General features: G+C 32.6%; 1 non-coding gene across 1 annotated transcript; it reads right to left on the bottom strand.

The window, feature by feature from the left end:
* Positions 1-8,198: 8,198 nt before the first annotated feature.
* TRNAR-UCU (transfer RNA arginine (anticodon UCU)) lies at positions 8,199-8,270 on the bottom strand. The gene has a single exon. It is a non-coding gene; the product is annotated as a tRNA-Arg (tRNA).
* Positions 8,271-8,621: the final 351 nt, after the last annotated feature.

Raw genomic sequence — 8,621 nt, 5'->3', positions numbered from 1 at the left:
CTAAGTATAAAAGGTTTGGTTAGATATTTCTTAAAAATGGACTTAGGAAAATCCCATATTTCATATATAAGAAAAAGGAAAGATCCGCTCGGTTCAAGATTTATCTTGGATAATGAGTCGGACTGGACCAACATCAATCCATTTTTTTTTATAGATCCGAGGGAAAAAGTTCAACAATCACTTAGTCAAAATCATGGAACTATTCATATGTTGTTGAATAGAAATGAGAAATGCCGATCTTTAATAATTTTGTCATCATCGAATTGTTTTCAAATACGATCATTCCACGATGGAAAATATTACAATGGATAAAGAAGAAATAAATCCAATTCAAAGAGATCCTCTGATTCCAATTCAAAATTCGTTAGGTCCTTTAGGAATAGCCCTTCAAGTTGCCCATTTTTATTTTTACCTTTTAATTACTAATAATCAGATCTCGATAAATAAAAACGGGCAACTTGACAAATTAAAAGAAACTTTTCAAGTATTAAAATATTATTTAATAGACGAAAACGAGATCATTTATAAATCTGATCTATCTAGTAACATCCTTTTAAATCCATTCTATTTGAATTGGCATTTTTTCCATCATAATTATTGTGAAAAAAAAACGTTTCCCATAATAAGTCTTGGTCAATTTATTTGCGAAAATGTATGTATAGTTCAAACGAAAAATGAACCACACCTTAAATCGGGTCAAATTCTAACTGTTCAAATGGATTCTGTAGGAATAAGATCGGCTAACCCTTATTTGGCGACTCCTGGAACAACTGTTCATGGTCATTATGGAGAAATACTTTCTGAAGGAGATATATTAGTTACATTTATATATCAAAAATCGAGATCAGGTGATATAACACAAGGTCTTCCAAAAGTAGAACAGGTATTGGAAGTTCGTTCGATTGATTCAATATCCATAAACCTAGAAAAGAGAGTGGATACTTGGAATGGGCGTATAACAAGAATTCTTGGCATTCCTTGGGGATTCTTCATTAGTGCTGAGCTAACTATAGCGCAAAGTCGTATTTCTTTGGTTAATCAAATTCAAAAAGTTTATCGATCCCAGGGAGTTCACATTCATAATAGACATATAGAAATTATTGTGCGTCAAATAACATCAAAAGTATTGGTTTCAGAAGATGGAATGTCTAATGTTTTTTTGCCTGGCGAACTAATTGGATTGTTGCGGGCCGAACGAGCTGGGCGTTCCTTAGAAGAGTCGATCTGCTATCGAGTTCTATTATTGGGGATAACAAAAACATCTTTGAATACTCAAAGTTTCATATCTGAAGCAAGTTTTCAAGAAACTGCTAGAGTTTTATCAAAAGCCGCTCTCCGGGGTCGCATAGATTGGTTGAAAGGTCTGAAAGAGAACGTTGTTTTAGGGGGAATGATGCCAGTTGGTACTGGATTCAAAAGAATAATATACCGTTCAAAGCAAAGGCAATATAACAAGATTACCCCGGAAACAAAAAAAAGAATTTATGTGATACATCAAAATAATCTAGGATTTAAGAATTCCTAAAATAATGATTCTTAAGGTCGTATTCATCTCCGGTCACTTTATTTTGTATATATTTTGTATAATAAAAGAAACATAATAAATAAACGAATCATATTCAATGAAATAGAAAAAATGGCCCGATCTTTTTTTTATCAACGGCAAATTTTCAGTAGAAGAGAAGGTTCCTTCGGAACACTTATTTTTTTCTATTTCAGTATACTGGGTCTCTTTCTTTCATTTCAAAAAATTGATCTAATTTCTATTTGGAAATGAAAGAAAAGTGTGGGGATAATTATAAATGACAAAAAGATATTGGAACATAATTTTGGAAGAGATGATGGAAGCTGGTGTTCATTTTGGCCACGGTACTAGAAAATGGAATCCTAAAATGTCACCTTATATTTCTGCAAAGCGTAAGGGTATTCATATTACAAATCTTATTAGAACTGCTCGGTTTTTATCAGAATCTTGTGATTTAGTTTTTGATGCAGCAAGTGGGGGAAAACAATTCTTAATTGTTGGTACAAAAAAAAAAGCAGCTGATTCAGTAGCGCGGGCTGCAATAAGAGCTCGGTGTCATTATGTTAATAAAAAATGGCTCGGCGGTATGTTAACGAATTGGTATACTACAAAAACACGACTTCAAAAGTTCAGGGACTTGAGAATGCAACAAAAGACGGGGAGATTTCATAGTTTTCCAAAAAAAGATGCCGCTATATTGAAGAGACAATTAGCTCAATTGGAAACATATCTTGGCGGCATTAAATATATGAAGGGCTTACCAGATATTGTAATAATCGTCGATCAACAAGAAGAATATACGGCTCTTCGAGAATGTATAACTTTGGAAATTCCAACAATTTGTTTAATTGATACAAATAGTGACCCGGACCTCGCTGATATTTCAATTCCAGCTAATGATGATGCTATAGCCTCAATTCGATTAATTCTTAACAAATTAGTTTTTGCAATTTGTGAGGGTCGGTCTAGATATATACGAAATTCTTGATTAATAATAAGATAAAAAATTCTTGAATTTGCTTCGAGGGGTTCATAGATTTATGGAATCGCTTACTATACTAGTAAGAAATTGCACAAAAATGAAAATAGAAAACAAACAAAAATTTTATGTAATTAGTATCGGTATTCAAAATCAAAAATGAAAGTAGACAAATCAAAAGGGAAAGGAGATGTTTGAATAAAAATAATTCCCTTTTTTCAACTTCTTTTTTTAGAGGACAGGACAATATGAATGTTTTATTATGCTCTATCAACACATTAAAAAGATTATACGATATATCTGCTGTGGAAGTAGGTCAACATTTCTATTGGCAAATAGGGGGTTTCCTAGTACATGCCCAAGTACTTATTACTTCTTGGGTTGTAATTGCTATCTTATTGGTTTCAGCCATTCTAGTTATTCGAAATCTGCAAACCATTCCCACTTTCGGTCAGAATTTATTTGAATATGTTCTTGAATTCATTCGAGACGTGAGCAAAACTCAGATTGGAGAAGAATATGGTCCGTGGGTTCCTTTTATTGGAACTTTGTTTCTATTTATTTTTGTTTCTAATTGGTCAGGGGCTCTTTTACCTTGGAAAATCATCCAATTACCTCATGGGGAGTTAGCTGCACCCACAAATGATATAAATACTACCGTTGCATTAGCTTTACTTACATCAGTTGCATATTTCTATGCGGGTCTTTCAAAAAAAGGATTAGCTTATTTTAGTAAATACATCCAACCAACTCCAATCCTTTTACCGATTAACATATTAGAAGATTTCACAAAACCCTTATCCCTTAGTTTTCGACTTTTCGGAAATATATTAGCTGATGAATTAGTAGTTGTTGTTCTTGTTTCTTTAGTACCTTTAGTAGTTCCTATACCTGTCATGTTCCTTGGATTATTCACAAGCGGTATTCAAGCTCTCATTTTTGCTACTTTAGCTGCGGCTTATATAGGTGAATCCATTGAAGGCCATCATTGACTAGTTTTCTCAAAAATAGTCTTTTTTGTTTAGCTTGCCACACATATATTGTGGCTCAATAGAATCTACAAAATAAACATCTATCTATAGATATATAGATAGATATAGATAGATCTATTCGATTAGTATATATTAGTTTGGATATTCAAAAAAAATGAATAGCTAGAATTAGAATTCTGTATGATATTTACGTTTACAATGTGTGATAAAAAGATACTATATAGAATGTTAGTAGATTCTCGTTTGATTCACATTTAATTCAACAATTGATCAAAAGATAATTAAAAACATTTAGATCACCCAATTTCCTATATTTCTTTGAAACATTAATGAAATCGAATGAATTTATTTAGATTGATTGTATCCATATGGGATAAGAGAATAAGAAAAGAGGGAAGGGGAGCTTAAAAAAAAACATGATAAAAAAAATAGAAGTGAGGGGATCAGTCAAGGTTTTTTAGGTTTCAAAGAATGAATTTCAATTTCGATTGAATCTAAAACACAAAGAAAATTAGTTTACAGCATAGAAGAAACCTATGTATATGTGATATGATATTATAGATGAACTAGTTTTATATGAACTAACCATATATCTGAAATAACTAATCTTTTCTATATAAAAAAGGCCTCGCTATTACTGTCAATTTCTATAGGGATAGAAAAGCAAAGTCCTTGCGTTTCAGCTCTAATTGTGAATTGAAAATTAAAAAACTAAAGAAATTGTATAAAAAAACGAAGAATTCAAAGAATGATTCCAAAATTAAGGTAAGAGAAGAACAAAGATTATACAGATTCACCCCCAAAACTATGTAGTTCGAGACGAAAAAAGAAATCTCGAAGTAATTCGTTTAATAACTATTATTTTCAATTTTTAATTCTTATTTTTATTAATTACTTTAACTGAAAAAGTCTTGGTAATTGAAAAATGAAGTCAGAATTTATTAGTCGATTATATCATTAACTATTTCTTTCTTTTATATGTAGGTTACGAGGAAATTCTCATGAATCCAATTATTTCTGCCGCTTCTGTTATTGCTGCTGGATTGGCCGTAGGGCTTGCTTCTATTGGACCTGGGGTTGGTCAAGGCACTGCCGCAGGGCAAGCTGTAGAGGGGATTGCACGACAACCAGAGGCAGAGGGAAAAATACGGGGTACTTTATTACTTAGTCTGGCTTTTATGGAAGCTTTAACAATTTACGGGCTGGTTGTAGCATTAGCACTTTTATTTGCTAATCCTTTTGTTTAATCCTAAAAAGATAAAAATACATATGTGGACTTCCTTTTTCGAATTATATTAATAATTCACTCCTACAATTCTTTATCTGTTCGGATAAGAACACAGGAGAAGGACTAATTGAAAGGTATTCACATACTTATTCACCCTCTTTCTTCTTTTTGTTTAGTCCAATGAACCCCTCTTTTATTTTATTTCTTTTAAGATAATTTTTTGAAAGTGTTCAAACTAGATAGATTTTGCAATTGATAAAAGAACTGGTATCTAATTCTAAGAAGTATCATTCTTTTAGGGAATCTTCCAATTGATTGACCAATCCAAATTATATCAAATTCTATAATTATATATTCCAATTAGATTATTATATTATCTATCTAATAGGAATATTAGAAAGATAATTAGTCTATTCATAAGAGGAGATGAGATCATATGAAAAATATAACCGATTCTTTCCTTTGTTTGGGCTCCTGGCCATCCGCCGGAAGTTTCGTGTTTAATACCGATATTTTAGCAACAAATCCAATAAATCTTAGTGTAGTGTTAGGTCTACTGGTTTTTTTTGGAAAGGGAGTGTGTGCGAGTTGTTTATTTCAAAGAATAAATTGGATTTAACCAAACTGCACTTTTTAGTTTAGTTAGAATTAAGAAAATGTGCAGAATCCCGCGAATTACTTCTGAATTCATTTTCTTTTTTGAATAAATTAAGAAAAATCTTAAAGAACCATAGCATTTCGCGCTTTATTGGTAATCCACTTTGATTCTCTATTTACCAAAAATTTTGGACTATTACCATGGTTAAAAAGAGTTTGAAGTCTATACGCAGTGTAGTACTCTTTCTACCGCTATATTAATACAGAAAGGAAACGGTTTCAAAAAAATTATTCGATTTTTTTTCGATATAAAACACTCATGTCGATAAAAAAAATGGCTTGAATCCTATTTATGGCGAGAAATAAAAAACGGGTGAATTTAAACCTCCCCTTTGTACGATGCGTAATCGATGGATGACCTATGTATAAATTCAAAAGAAGTCTTTGGATTTGAATAAAAAAACAACTTTGTTGACATATATTTGTTTGGTCAAAAGAGTCCTCCGAATATTCTAGTCTTATATTGGTAATTGTTTTCACTTTGAATAGAGAAGAGAGGATAGGCTCATTACATAAAAAATTGGTAAATTTCCGATAAGTAATTGAGTGTGAGAGCCAAATGAATCGAAAGATTCATGTTTGGTTCGGGAAGAGATCATAGACATTTTGAAATGGATGGAAAGAGAGTCTACTTTCATTACGTGATTTATTAGATAATCGAAAACAGAAAATCTGGAGAACTATTCGAAACTCAGAAGAATTACAGGAAAACGCCATTGAACAGCTCGAAAAAGCCCAGGCCCGCTTAAGGAAAGTTGAAACAGAAGCAGATCTGTTTCGGGTGAATGGCTATTCTGAGATCAAACGAGAAAAATTGAATTTAATTAATTCAATTTATACGACTTTGGAACAATTAGAAAATTACAAAAACGAAGCTATTGATTTTGAACAACAAAGAGTTATTAATCAAGTTCGACAGCGGGTTTTACAACAAGCCTTACAGGGAGCTCTAGGAACTCTAAATAGTTGCTTGAACAACGAGTTACATTTACGTACTGTTAGTGCTAATATTGGCATGTTTGGGATGATGAAATAAAAAAATAACTGATTAGGCTTTCTATTATACAATAGAGTATAGGCATCATTTTTTTCTTATAAAAAATAAATTTAAGATATTTTCATGGTAACCATTCGTGCAGATGAAATTAGTAAAATTATCCGTGAACGCATTGAGCAATATAATACAGAAGTAAAAATTGTAAATACTGGTACCGTACTTCAAGTAGGCGATGGTATTGCTCGTATTTATGGTCTTGATGAAGTAATGGCGGGTGAATTGGTGGAATTTGAAGAAGGTACTATAGGCATTGCTTTGAATTTGGAATCAAAAAATGTTGGTGTTGTATTAATGGGTGATGGTTTGCTGATACAAGAGGGAAGTTCAGTAAAAGCAACAGGAAGAATTGCTCAGATACCTGTAAGTGAAGCTTATTTGAGTCGTGTTATAAATGCCCTGGCTAAACCAATTGACGGTCGAGGAGAAATTTCAGCTTCGGAATCTCGATTAATAGAATCTCCCGCTCCCGGTATTATTTCAAGACGTTCGGTATATGAGCCTCTCCAAACAGGACTTATTGCTATTGATTCGATGATCCCCATAGGACGGGGCCAGCGAGAATTAATTATTGGAGATAGACAAACAGGTAAAACAGCAGTAGCCACAGATACAATTCTCAATCAACAGGGACAAAATGTAATATGTGTTTATGTAGCTGTTGGTCAAAAAGCATCTTCTGTGGCTCAAGTGGTGACTACCTTACAAGAAAGAGGAGCAATGGAATACACTATTGTAGTAGCTGAAACAGCGGATTCTCCAGCTACATTACAATACCTCGCGCCTTATACAGGAGCAGCTCTGGCTGAATATTTTATGTACCGTGAACGTCACACTTTAATCATTTATGACGATCTCTCCAAACAAGCACAGGCTTATCGGCAAATGTCTCTTCTATTACGAAGACCACCAGGTCGCGAAGCTTATCCAGGGGATGTTTTTTATTTACATTCGCGTCTTTTGGAAAGAGCCGCTAAATTAAGTTCTCAGTTAGGCGAAGGAAGTATGACTGCTTTACCAATAGTTGAAACTCAATCGGGAGATGTTTCAGCTTATATTCCTACGAATGTAATTTCCATTACAGATGGCCAAATATTCTTATCGGCCGATCTATTCAATGCTGGAATAAGACCCGCTATTAATGTTGGTATTTCAGTTTCCAGAGTTGGATCGGCGGCTCAAATCAAAGCCATGAAACAAGTAGCTGGTAAATTAAAATTGGAATTAGCACAATTCGCAGAATTAGAAGCTTTTGCACAATTCGCTTCTGATCTAGATAAAGCTACTCAAAATCAATTAGCAAGAGGTCAACGATTGCGCGAGTTGCTTAAACAATCCCAATCAGCTCCTCTTACTGTGGAAGAACAGATAGTAACTATTTATACCGGAACGAATGGTTATCTTGATTCATTAGAAATTGGACAGGTAAGGAAATTTCTTGTTGAGTTACGTGCTTACTTAAAGACGAATAAACCTCAATTCAAAGAAATCATATCTTCTACCAAGACATTCACTGGGGAAGCAGAAGCCCTTTTAAAGGACGCTATTAAAGAACAGATGGAACTCTTTTTATTCCAGGAACAAGTAGAAAAAAATTGATGAATCATTAAATAATTTTGTAATTCAATTTTCCAATTTTTATAATTAGTATCTTTTAATATGTTTTTATTTCATTTGAATATTATATATAATGAATTCGAATCAAAATGTAATAAATCAAAAAAAATAGAAGGACAAGGTTGAAATTAGATATGCAAACAACTTGCGTCCAATAGGATTTGAACCTATACCTAAGGTTTAGAAGACCTCTGTCCTATCCATTAGACAATGGACGCTTCTATTTTATATTTGATTCTTTAACCTTTTTAACTAAACCTTATTAAAAAGATTAAAGAATCAAACAAATATAAAGAATTCTAGAAATTATAAAAATAAAATAAATCAAATATTTAGAATAAAAGAAAAAAAAAATAAAAAAGAAAAATCAATTGAATATAATTGAATATATATAACTAAAACTAAATTAAGAAATGAAAATGAAGAATTGACAAATTCTTTAAGAATTCTAGATTCATTCTCGAAGAAAAAAGATAGATTTAAATAGAATAAAATAGAAGCGGGTAGCGGGAATCGAACCCGCATCGTTAGCTTGGAAGGCTAAGGGTTATAGTCGACGTTGATTCATC

The sequence above is a fragment of the Vigna unguiculata genome, unplaced genomic scaffold (assembly GCF_037176805.1).
Source record: "Vigna unguiculata cultivar grain cowpea cultivar isolate G323 ecotype 2 unplaced genomic scaffold, ASM3717680v1 ptg000356l, whole genome shotgun sequence".
Classification (NCBI taxonomy): Eukaryota; Viridiplantae; Streptophyta; class Magnoliopsida; order Fabales; family Fabaceae; genus Vigna; species Vigna unguiculata.
This window is presented reverse-complemented; position numbering and strand designations above follow the sequence as displayed.